Source organism: Erpetoichthys calabaricus, chromosome 4 (assembly GCF_900747795.2).
Source record: "Erpetoichthys calabaricus chromosome 4, fErpCal1.3, whole genome shotgun sequence".
Classification (NCBI taxonomy): Eukaryota; Metazoa; Chordata; class Cladistia; order Polypteriformes; family Polypteridae; genus Erpetoichthys; species Erpetoichthys calabaricus.
In genome coordinates this window covers 166,296,647-166,309,715 of record NC_041397.2, presented here as the reverse complement: position 1 = coordinate 166,309,715, position 13,069 = coordinate 166,296,647, and the positions used below count along the sequence as shown (strand labels likewise).

General features: G+C 38.4%; 1 protein-coding gene across 1 annotated transcript in view; it reads right to left on the bottom strand.

The window, feature by feature from the left end:
* The window catches only part of LOC127527551 (uncharacterized), a 972,553-nt gene that overhangs the window by 670,669 nt on the left and 288,815 nt on the right, over positions 1–13,069 (bottom strand). The gene's annotated exons all lie outside the window — the stretch shown is intronic.

Genomic DNA, 13,069 nt, shown 5'->3' with positions numbered 1-13,069 from the left:
ACTTCATATCAAGGTAAAAGATACAATAAGAGAGATCCTAATGTTGTTGGGCCTGTTACTTACATACTGTACTGTTCTCGTCTTTGGTGTTTGAACCAGAAACTAAACAGCAGCCAAACTCTACTTCACAAAAGATTCATAGAGTCAGGAAATAGTGCCTTGCTCCAATTTTATTTCGATTTTATGAAGATAGAGTGAAACTGAAAAGAAGCAAATTACAAATAATTACCGATTTAAATAAACAATATAACTTTGCTATATACTTATCCAATTAACTTAAAATAATACTTACGGGCTTTGCTTCGATGGGACTAACACTGACTAATCGTGAAACATGCTGTCTAACTGCTGACTTCCTGTAATTCTATTTCTGCTTCCTTACAACTATTTACATGAATATTCATAAGATTATATTAATATTCCTTTGAACAACAAACAGCTATTCTGTGAGGCAGAACATATACTATATGTTAAAAAGAAAAATGCTTTTCACTATGTCCAACTTTTGAAGTTATTGCAGCAGGTTTTAAGTAGTAAAGCAAATCTTGGTAAGATTATTTCAAATCAAGGAGGACAGCAATCTATTACAATTGACCCATTTCATGAATTTAGGTCTCTAGAAGATGGTTTGCTTTTTAAGGAAAAAGGCTTCTTAAATGCTGAAGAGGTAAGATTATCACTGCGTCTTTACATGGATGATTTTGAACATCGTAATCCTCTAGGCACCTCTAGGAAGAAATACAAGCTTTGTACAGTTTATTGGATACTTGGAAACATTTCACCAGACTCATATTCATCTTTATCATTCATTTATCTTACTGTCATTTTTAAAAGTGATCATATAAAGATATATGGTTATGATAAATGCCTCGAGCCTCTACTTCAGTATCTTAAGTCTCTCTTATGTTCCTTTATGAGGTAAATCTCTTAAAGGTACAGTTCAAAGTGTAGTAGCTGATAACTTGGGAGCTCACAATATTGTTGGCTTCATACATAGTTTCTTAGATTATATTTGTAGGTTTTGCAATTCAAAAAGTTCTGATATTCAATCTTAATGTGCTATAGCTAGTGCTGGGCGGTATACCGGTCCATACCGAAAACAGTTTTTTATTTTTGTTATGATATGGATTTTTCTTATACTGCAACACCAGTTTAAATTGCCTAAACGACGTTCAGAACGTGGCACAGCGGGAAACTGTTCAAGTGGGGACCTTTTTCACTGCTACACCGCTAATCACAGAGGTGTTGTGCAGGGGCTCTTTTTCACTGCTACACTGCGAAATAGTTAGTGTAGGTATTGTGCGGTGAAAATGGACAGAGAACATTCCGAAACTGAAGCTGTAGCTGACGATAAAGTTGAACATGATGACTACAGAAGAACTTTTGCCGAAAAAAAGGAGTCACGTCCATTGCCTAGAGATACTTTGGTTTTAAAAGGTCGGATGTGGACCATTATGTTCAAATGTGTAAATACTGTTTCTATACTACTAGATAATACTGCAAGCCAAGTTGTACTTGTTTTATTTGTTTTCAATACAGTGTAATGTACCTGGGTACTGTGTAATAGTGTGACGACATGTTGACTTTAATCTCGACGCTTATGACGAGAATAAAGTTGACATGTTGACTTTATTCTTGTAATTTGTCATTAAAGTAGAACATCGTAAACTAAACTTCATTGTAAAATGAATATTTAATTTACTAGATTTTCTCAAACCCCGTCTTAAGTTATATAGCACATTAAATGCTTTGTGTTAAGTGTTCCCCGAGCCATGTTAAATCGGTATGTGCTTCTTAAACTGACTTCCTCTTGTACTGAGGAGGCGCCGCAGCAATCGTCGCACAGAATACATTCACTTCGTGATATTCCTGCTCTCTGAACATTTAGAATGCTAAGATAAATACATGATATCATTTTCATGATGAAATGCATTAAAGCATGTATTAATCATGTGGGGAACGGTGGTGTGGATGTTGCACTGCTGCCTCGCAGCAAGGGTGTCTCGGGTGTACCCTGCTTTGAATTTGCATGTTTTTCTGGTGGGTTTACTCGGCGTGCTTCAGTTTCCTTTCAAAGTCATACAGGATGTGTGGTTTTGTTATGCTATATTGATCCTGCTAGTGTATGTTTTGCTCGTATTCACCCTGTGATGTGCTGGTGACTCGTTCAGGATTTGCTCCTGTTTCACACACAATGCTTACTGGGATGGGCGCAACCCTGAATGGATGGCATAATTAAACATGTATAACGAAGATATTTTTAAAGTTCTGAACACTCCGTGGGCTAAGTTTATAACTAGTTTTAATTTCACAAAGACGTTTATCGTATGGTGATTGGTTATGTGGAGAAAGAAAAAAGGAGGATAGGAACTGGGGTTTTGGTACGTCAGACAGACAGCACACGTGCAATAAAGAAAGTCCGCTCAGAAGAACATCCATTAAATTCTGTGTTCGTGTCTCCGACCACCAGATCACAAACCCAACATTTACACAATATTTAAGTTAAACCTTTGCAATACCCATTCATACATCCAGTTTTTTCGAGCCTTGTCACATCTGCCGTAAAGTTCTCTACATTGAACATACACCTGGGGACCCCTTACTGCAAGGGAGCAGCACTACCGCCTCACTACCATGCATATTTAATACCTGCTTTAATGCAATTCATGATGAAAATGATATCAAGTATTTATCTTAGCATTCTAAATTTTCAGAGAGCAGGAATATCATGAAGTGAATGGATTCTGTGCGGTGATTGCTGCCGGCGCCTCCTCTTAGTGCAGAGGAAGTCAGTTTAAGAAGCGTAGTGATTAAAAACTGGGTTGGGGAACACTTAACACGAAGCATTTTAATGTGCTACATTAACTTATGACGGGGTTTGAGAAAATCTAGTAAATTAAACATTGACTTTAGGATGAAGTTTAGTTTACAACATTCCTCTTTAATTATAAAATAAACTATGAAAATAAAGTGGAAATGTCAACTTTATTCTCGACATATAGTTTGTTTTTTTTCTTCCCTGTGTCCATATTTTTTTTTTTCTTCACCGTGGCCCCAATACGATTCCGTAGGGCTATACCACAAATAGCATCATAAATGCAAGTTGCAGTTTTATTATTTATGTATATAACTTAGCTTGAAGCAAGGTCCATATTAATGCAGTTTGCCTAAATGATAGTTCAGTTGGTAAAGATGTGATCACCAAGTTGTACTTGTTTTATTTTATTTTAATTTGGTGAATACTGTGTAATGCACCTGGGCTTGAAGTGTTGAAGTAATAGTGCAACTATCCATCCATCCATCCAGTATCCAACCCGCTATATCCTAACACAGGGTCATGGGGGTCTGCTGGAGCCAATCCCAGCCAACACAGGGCACAAGGCAGGAACCAATCCCGGGCAGGGTGCCAACCCTCTGCAGTAGTGCAACTATCAGTAATAATACTATTATTTATTTTATTGTTATTATTTATTAGTTTAAATATTATGCAGTTTAATGATGGTAAAACTGTTTAAAAATTCACTTTAACATGTCAGTGGACAGAGATGGTTAACATTAACAGAAAGTGTAGTTGGTTTACAAAAAATATTTACTATTTATTCCTTTTCTAAGACATGTTCAGTGCAATACAACTTTTGACAAGCACCTCTGGATATTTTACGAAGTCTAAATGCCTCTTTGGATGGTTGAAAATATGTTGTCAAAATTATAGTTTAAGTTGTTTGCAAAATTTGTTCAATAAAAAGGCTCTATATTTTGACTGCATCTGTCATGCAATGTGATTCCTTCTGTTCATTAGTGCCACTCCCTTGAAAACTATCACTTTATGGGGCCATGCAAACCTGTATTAATACTTGTGTGCACATTAAAATGTTTTTTTGTACAATGTACAATGCTCATGACAGTGGAATAGGTTATTCTTAGCCAGTCTACTGCAGTAATTGCAGTGGAAAATGTGGTTAACATCCACTCATACATGGGGAAAAAAATACCGTTGAATATTGTGAAACCGGGATAATTCCGAAAAATACCGTGATATAGAATTTTGGTCATACCGCCCACCGCTAGCTGTAGCTGGTGTTTTTAGCATTTGAACTAGAGAACTGTATGCAGATCATGCAAAGACAGCTAATGAGAACAACAGCAGTTGCTTTGACATTAAAAGTGAGTGTGTTTTCACCAATTATCTGTCTCATTTTCTTGTTGTTTCTGGTTATCCCCCTGATTTAGCCCATGCTGTATTTGAGGGTACTGTGCCTGTAGAGCTGGCTTATTGCTTGGGATCATTGATATCAAGGATGTTGTTTAGTTTGGATAACTTGAACAAAGATGTATTTTTCCTTATAAACAGTCTGATGAAGCAAATATATCACGTTATACCACAGAATTTCTTTTGTAGGAAATCCATCGTTGGCAAACTATCACAAAAATTGGAGCTTGCTGAGATTGCTACCATTTTTGATAGATCCACTTTTACTAGAAAGTGATCCAGCATGGCTTATACTCATGGATTTTACAAACATGGTTGAGCTAATTGTTGCTCCTGTGCATATAGCTGAATCCATTGCATACTTTGAAAAGCAAGATTGTTGAGCATAGACAAAGGTACCAAGAGCTGTTCCCTGCTATCAGACTTTTACCCATTCATCATTATTTGAAACATTACCCTCAGCATATTAGATGTTTTGGTCCTCTAGTGACTGACGGAACAATGCTTTTGATGCCAAGCATAGCTTCTTCAAACAATTTATTAAACACACTAGTTGCTTGAAGAACATACCTATGACTTTAGCTTCAAAACACCAAGTGTTGATAGATTTGCACCTCAGTTTTCTATCATATGGTAAGTCTGACCTCATTGTATCTGTCTACTTTCCCAACTGACATTTTGAAAGAGGAAGTCACTCCAGCTATTTGGTTTAAATACCCTAACATATCTGAAGTCCAGCTTAAAATATATCAAGTAATGGCATAACCTACAGTAAGGGTATGATAGTTGCAAATCAATCAGTAAGTGGATTACCAGAGTTTGCTGAAATTATTCAGATGTGTGTTATTAATGAAAGGTTTTTTCTTGTTGTGAAATCGCTGTGTGGGTGGTACAGTCATCACTATAGAGCCCATCACTGTTGAGAAAAGTCAAACGTCCAGCAGTCTGTGAATTAACTGACATTTATTAACTGGTCAGTTACTTTGTTGGTGCAAGCTATATGGTGATATTAAAAAGGTATATCAACATAAAAGATGACACACCAATGATTGTTTAGTTTTGCTTATGCAACTTATGAGTTAATTGTCAGAGTGGTAAACTATTTTGTATTGTACAGATGCAATTAATTTTTTTTGCTGTCTGTCGCTATGTCTAGCAGTCAATTAGCATGCTTGTTCTCTGTTTACCCTGTTATGTTGCATGTGGAACAGTCTTTTTGTGTATGTGCTTTTGATATCTGTGTCAGCGGTTATGTATGTTGAAATCATCAATACTAACTCTTTCAATTCAATCACAATACCATTTTCACTTCACAGACTAAAAACCTGAAAGTTGCCTGGCCTAGCAATATTAAAGGTAGTATTTGGTAAAAAAAAATGCCAGTCCAGGATAGAGGAGCCATCAAAGTAATTATTGAGACCGAGGGCTCAGCTCCTCAGTGTACTGCTGTAATTTCCATGACAGCTACTGCTTATAAACACTCTATTGATTCTTTGTCTGTGTCTAGTGGGACTGCTGACAGGGACATACTCTCCTCATCAGACTCCAGATCATTTTGACCAAGAGTCATCTGTGTTTCTCAGCTCTGCTGTGATAAAGAGTTGACACTTCTGCAGGGGAATGCAGCTTACAGAGAGAGTGGTAAGTTGCTCATTCCAGATCCAAAACTTAAATCCAACATTCTTGACGGTTTGGTCCATGAAATTGTCACATACAAAGTGTATGTCAGTGATAAAGAGTTCAACACAGTTGGAGAAGCACTCATTTCAAAGCACACTTGCTTCACTGAAAAAGGTTCAATCACTGGACATGCTGGAAGGAAAGCAAGTTTGAAGAATAAGTTGTCCATATATCACACTCACCTAAGAAAACTGGGTTTCACTGAAGTGATGGTAAATTCTATTAAGCACAAGTGGGGAAATCAAGTGCTGCTTTTGGGATTGAGAAACCTAAATGTTCAGAAGTGAATGTTTGCCCCCCATATACAGTACTTTTTTTTTCTACATGTAGAAAATGACGAGAGTCTTGAGAGTGTGTAAATAGCACTTCTTTCAGATGTTAAAAAGAACAACAGGGAGGTAGTGAGGATGAATGTGGAATAGTCATTTGCATACAGGAAACATAAGGTGGTTTGCAAAATGTCTTCCAGGCAAGATGGCCAGCACTTTGGAATAGGTGAGATTACAGTATGTGTGCTTTGAGAATGGGTTCTAATTTCAGTATGTTGGAATGGAATTTTGCACAATTATTTTGATGTGTTAATTATACAGATTTTCTCCTTGTGTTTTCATAGCAATATGAGACATGTCTTGGCTTATGCAAACCATTCAATTTATCTAGCTTCTCTAAGCCTAACATGAGCATTCTTTTCAAGCTAATGTGAAAGTTATTATACACTGGATGTGTTAACAAGTGCAAAAGTTAAAATGTTAACTGCCTTGGACACATGTATATGGTGTAGCACCAAAACATGCATAAATGTTTGGACCATCACCACTGTGCACCTGTAATCCAGGTTTCTCTCGCAGCTCGACGGTCATGATGAGAAACTTTTGCTGCTGTTCAAGAAGAGAGGAGGGCAGTTGGGCAAAAACTTACAAAGCATTGTGGAAACAATGAAAGAGGTAAGAATGCAATTTGGGGAAATGGTGCATCTCAAAGTGTTTGTTGTGTACAAAGCATACTGTAAGAGCCAATTTTAGAAAGTTAAAGTTTTAAGTTAAACTCATATTAATATTTGCTTAATTTGAATAGATTTCTTCCATAGTCATAGACAATGATATACTCTTTTCCCCCTATAAGTTAGTAAGAGATAGAATCTTCTTGTTATAACTGAGAAACAGTGTGATATTAGATCTAGTTGTGTTTAGAACAGGTCCCAGTAAACAGGGACTTGAAAGACCCATTTTCTACTTAGAAATGGGATAAGCATACAGTTTTCTGACCGTTTTGAAATGGTTCAGAAATTATAAGTGATTAGTAACGATTTAAGATGTAACAAGATTAAGCTTAGAACTGAATTTTTCTTATTATACATTTTTCCCATTTTTGCAATTTTAATTTTCTTTTTTAAGCTTAGAACTGAATTTTTCTTATTATAAATTTTTCCCATTTTTGCAATTTTAATTTTCTTTTTGTGTGAACTATTTTACTTTGAAACTTAACTAAACACTTAAAAACGAAGATATTTTGTCTGTGGAATAATTTCTGCGTGTCAGGCCTTAGTTGAATCCCATTTTTTTTGAGTTAGAGCTGCTGAACTTTGGAAACTCTGGGAAAATGCAGCTATACATACTGTATATACTGTATATGTCTGTTTTGTACTTTAAACAGGGTGATGATGGTGATTTGGTAAGAGAGTGCGTAATCATAGAACTTTGTATATACCTCAATAAGGACACAGAAAATCTGGTAAAAGAGCTTGTGGAAAGTAAGACCTGTGTTCAGAGTTTACATTTATTTCTAATTTTTCTGCCTGCAGAGTTTAGAAACCTACATAACTAACCTGTCCATGAATCAAATCAAGCAAACATGGGGAAAGTTAAATGGGATTTAACAGCATTTTTGTAGAGTTTACACTTTTTTTCATTAGCTATGGTATGCCCTAATCATTTTTTTCAGACTTAGACCCAATTTAAAATTTTATTTTAAACCAGGCATTTTACTGACACTATTTGCAAATCTCATAGAGTTACACACTTTTCCCACTGCATGCCTCTGTCAGAGACGCTGTCAAAACTGTATAAGCTAATTTTTGACTGGAGTAATTAATGCCCATAATCTCCATCAATAAATGGTACAGTAAAGTATCAAAAATATATTCCCATATTAACATATTATTAACATATAACACAATATAACACATATAACAGGTAACACAATCTGACATGGAATGCGTAATTACAAATTTGGAAACAACTGTACACAAACAATAATTTGGGTGCTCACAAATACTATGTGTTCAACATTAGTTGTATGCATTTTCTACAAGATGCATGGCACTACAGTACAATGCCTAGTTTTTGCACACATGAATATTAGCAATGGATAGCTTTATGGCACAGACAACAGGCCATAGGCTTTACAATGGAGAGTGGTTTGATTGATGTTTTTTTCTGCATAACTGAAGCACAGTCAAATGACTGAGGAGACAATCCCAGTTTTAGAGAGAAGCTCCACACTTGACGCATTTTACTGCCATCTGTGTGTTTGTGTACAAGGGGGCAGAATAGTTTACTGGCACCTGGATTTAACAGAATCACAATTTTCATTTTCTCACATCATCCTAGACCAATGATTTGAATTAATTAATAACATTGATTTACTGCCTGCCTCTAGCTAGCACTGTGTAGTATCGGTATAATATTTTGGGTCAGTCGCACACCCATATCAAGTTTGAACATTAAAGGTAACATATTTTAAAACTTTATAATATTTTTATTTGGACTCTAGAGGCCACTTATAAAGTTTGTTTTTTGTCCCAAGAAGTGGAGCCCTTATTTTTTTACCTTTTTCATTTCTCCTCCGATTATCCAACCAGTTTGCGTGTGAAATGAGACACCTGCACTGTTCAGGTACACAGGTGGAATAGTAGAACCAAACACTCAGTCTATAAAATCTGGACTAGGGTCTGATTCTGAAATATAAACTGAGTTTTACAACAGAGATTGCAGAAAGCTGTTTTAGACACTAAAATTTCCCATATGTTGCCTTATTTCTGCAGCCCAGTTTCTGAGAGGTTAGGGTGGGATTTGAAACAATACTTTATGTTGCCCTACTAGCATAAAATTTCTTACTTCAAAAGATCAGCAAAATATGTTTTCATGATAGGTACCTATTAAGACATTTCAACTTTGAATCCAATTCCAAAGTATAAACCCAATGTTAATTATCCCTGTTATTCTGTAATTATAGTGAACAACCCTGTATTTTTTTTCTTTATCTAATTTTTCCATTTTTCATTTTGTCTTCTATAGACTATGGGTGAAATAGTTGAATAGGAATCCATTGATGAAAAATACTAGTGATCAGCCAGTGGACACTGGGATTGTTCCTGAGGCCATATAGTGTTGCAGGATTTGGATAATATTGCATTTGCAACTGCCTTATTGTTTGGATTAATATATGCTTTAAACCTCACTTATCCTCCTGAACTTAAGTATACATTTGAAGTACTTCAGAAGATTGTCATGGAGCTGGAAGGCACCACACTATCTAAAAAAGCTCAAGCTCTAAAAAACAAACTCTATCAGTGAGCTACTCATTTAGACTAATTGGACTGGTTTCTTTTACACTCTAATCTTTGTAGTATGTTATACCTGCTTATTTCATTGTTGTGTTAAAAGGGTAAAAAGACATTGTGAAAGAAAGCCCCGAACACAAACATACAAAGAAGTTCAAATAAAGGTTAGGTTTGTTTACCACAATACCTTCACTGTTGCACAAACATAGATTTTCCTCTCCATGATATTTTCTTCTCACCACCACACTACCCTCCTTCAGTCAAATGTTGCTGTACTGAACCCTAGCCTGAACCCTAACCCTAGCAACCCTAGCAGCTGCTGAACTATAACTCCCAGCATTCCCTGCTGGTTCCTGAATGGGCACCAATAAGTAGGGCTGCTGCCATCTAGCCCCTGGGGGAAATTAATGTTCTCCAGGGACAATCCTTCCTTGTCCTCTTCTTTCATGGTGAGGGAAGTTGTTAAATCCAACTGGGGTGCCTTTATGTTTCCTTGGAGCCTCCTGTCCAGGTAAGGGATCTTCCTTATTCCTGGCCGGGATGCCTGTCCATCCTGGGTGCTTCCTAAAACATATAATATACAAATTGTACCTCTTTCATTGATGTGCAGAAATGTTCAGTGTTACTTTGAGGTTCTTAATGTTTTATGCTTGCCATTTTTGCTGGGACCTGTGTAATTATAGTGTGGTGCAGGGTTCCTGCAAAAAAAGAATAAGTAGATTGCTTTAGATTTTTTCCATTGTCAGCTTTGATATGATGTAATTATGGGAGGTTGTTGTGGAATGGTTAGAAAATAGAAAAAAAGGGTGAAAACAGCTGCCAAGCAGCAATTTTTGAACTTTATATTTTACTAATATTTAACATTTATTTTATATTTTATATAAATAAATATATAAATATAAACAAATGTGTTGTCACAGGAGGCTGGGGGACAGGCCCAGTCGGGATGCCTGGAAGGACTGGGAGGTGGCGTATATGTCTTCCGGGCCAATAGGGGGCAACTGCCCCGGATATGGAGAGGACCACGGGAAAGGAGCAAGGAGGCCCAAGCTCGTTGGGCCTGTGGCCACCTCCAGGAGGCGCCCCGAGCCTCATGGAGTCCAGGAAACATTCACTTCCGCCACACCTGGGAAGATGGAGGAAGATTCTTCCAGGAACGCCCAGAGTGCTTCTGGGTGTAAGAGCAGCACTTCCTGGTGTGGCCAGAAGAACATCATCGAGCACCTGGAGCACGTCCGGGTGAACATAAAAGGGGCCGCCTTCCTACAGTCTGGGAGCTAGAGTCGGGAGTGGCAGCAGGAAGAAGCTCCCGTGGAGAGCGGAAAAGGCGGCCCACGGACAGTGTGAGAAAGGCCCGTATTAGGGGTGATTGGTGCTGGGAGCAGTGTGTTATCTACCAGTGTCCTATTTGTAGGACAGCGACATATATGGCTATATCTGTCGCACCGAAGCAACCACGTGATCTGGGGTACATTCACAGCAGACTTGAGGTTGTGCGTCACAACACTTCCGCGAAAGCGGCCATGTGCAATATAGTGTGTGGGCAGCAGGTTGTGCTTTGTGTCTTTGGAGGCAGCTTCTGACGTTCCCTACATGTGACGGCGAGTCTGGACATGTTGTGCTAGTTTGCTGGGACGGAGAGATTGACGCAATGCAAATAAACTATCTAACTCTCCGTATTGCTAACTTGTATTCTAATCACACTTACATAGACATTATTTTGCGACATTTCCCACTGTCCTGTGAATAGGACATTGGGATGATGGCATGCATATAAGTGCCTATATCTAAAGTGCACCTTATTTATCTTTTTTTGCATAGTGAGACATGCCAAGAAGGTGTACCACCCTAGACAGCAACATAGGTGACCGATCATTCAAGGTGAAGCCGTTGTTTGAACTCTTGAATGAGAATTTCCGTAAATTTGGCTAATTTACACCCAATATCAGCATTGATGAGATGATCGTGAAATATTATGGGAGAAACAGCCTGAAACAATTTATAAAGGGAAAGCCCATCAGATCTGGGTATAAATATTGGGCCATATGCTCCAGCGAAGGATACTGTTACACCTTCTCATTGTATTGTGGAAAGGAAACAACTGCAACAGATGTGCCACTTGGTTCTCGCGTTGTCTTGAATACTGTACAACATATTGCTGATCCAAGCAGCTATGCTCTGTATTTTGATAACTTCTTTACAAACATGGATCTGCTCTCTCAACTGGCAGATACAGGATTTCGAGCAACCGCTACCATTAGAGAAAACATGATCAATAGAACATGTCCAATGAAGTCATCAAAAGAGATGAAGTAATCAGATCATGGTGCCAGTGAGTACGTCTATGACAGAACGTCAGAGGTACTTCTCGTGCGTTGGCACGACAATAACATTGTAACAGTTGCCACTAATCATGACTCTCTTGAGCCGCTTCATGATGTCAAACGACGTGTAAAAGGCCAGAAAGAAAAAAGCACGGTGAAAATGCCTAACTTGATATATAATTACAATGCATACATGGGCGGTGTTGACCATCATGACTGGCTTGTTTCAAAATACTGTGTTTCTATACATGGAAAGAAATGGTACTGGCCCCTGTTTACTCGCTGCATCCATCCATCCATTTTCCAACCCGCTGAATCCGAACACAGGGTCACGGGGATCTGCTGGAGCCAATTCCAGCCAACACAGGGCACAAGGCAGGGTGCCAACCCACCGCAGGACACACACAAACCCACCAAGCCCAATTTAGAATCACCAATCCACCTAACCTGCATGTCTTTGGACTGTGGGAGGAAAACGGAGCGCCCGGAGGAAACCCAAGCAGACACGGGGAGAACATGCAAACTCCACGCAGGGAGGACCCAGGAAGCGAACCCAGGTCCCCAGGTCTCCCAACTGCGAGGCAGCAGCGCTACCCACTGCACCACCGTGCCACCCTACTTGCTGCATTGACATGGCAATAGTGAATGCGTGGATTCTGCATAAAAGTATCCATGGGGGAAATGCCATATCATTGAAGGATTTCAGACGAGCAATTGCCACAGTTTATTTGAAGATCACTATCCAACGCAAGTATGCAGGAAGACCCAGGGTGCCCAGACTACCAACAGGAGCTGACATGATGTGACACGATGGCGTGGGACATTTTTTGATGCAGAGGGATAAACAGCGTCGCTGTCAGCATGAAGGATGCAAAAGCAAGCCTAAAACATATTGCAAAAAGTGCATTACAACACTTTGCCGTACTTGCTTTCAGCCATATCATGATAAGTAGTGTTGGCATTTGGACAATGATTCCTCTTATGTTTGGTCCTTTCTTGTAAGGTCATAATTGTGAGCAATAAATGTATATGTTCTCATATTGTACATAGAGCTTCTGTTATGTCAAGTCATCCCAGTGTCCTATTTAGAGGACAGGCTGTATCTACATAAGCAAACAAAAAAAAACATGATTACATGGTTTTTCTGTTCCAGGGACTCCAAATGACAATAACTTTACAACGGAAACAAAAAAATGTAAAAAAAAATTAATTTGGAAGATAACAGGTTAATAAAACGTGTGCTTTTTATAAAGATGTGGTCTCAGTCTGGTGGTGTCCAGGCGTGTCTCACAG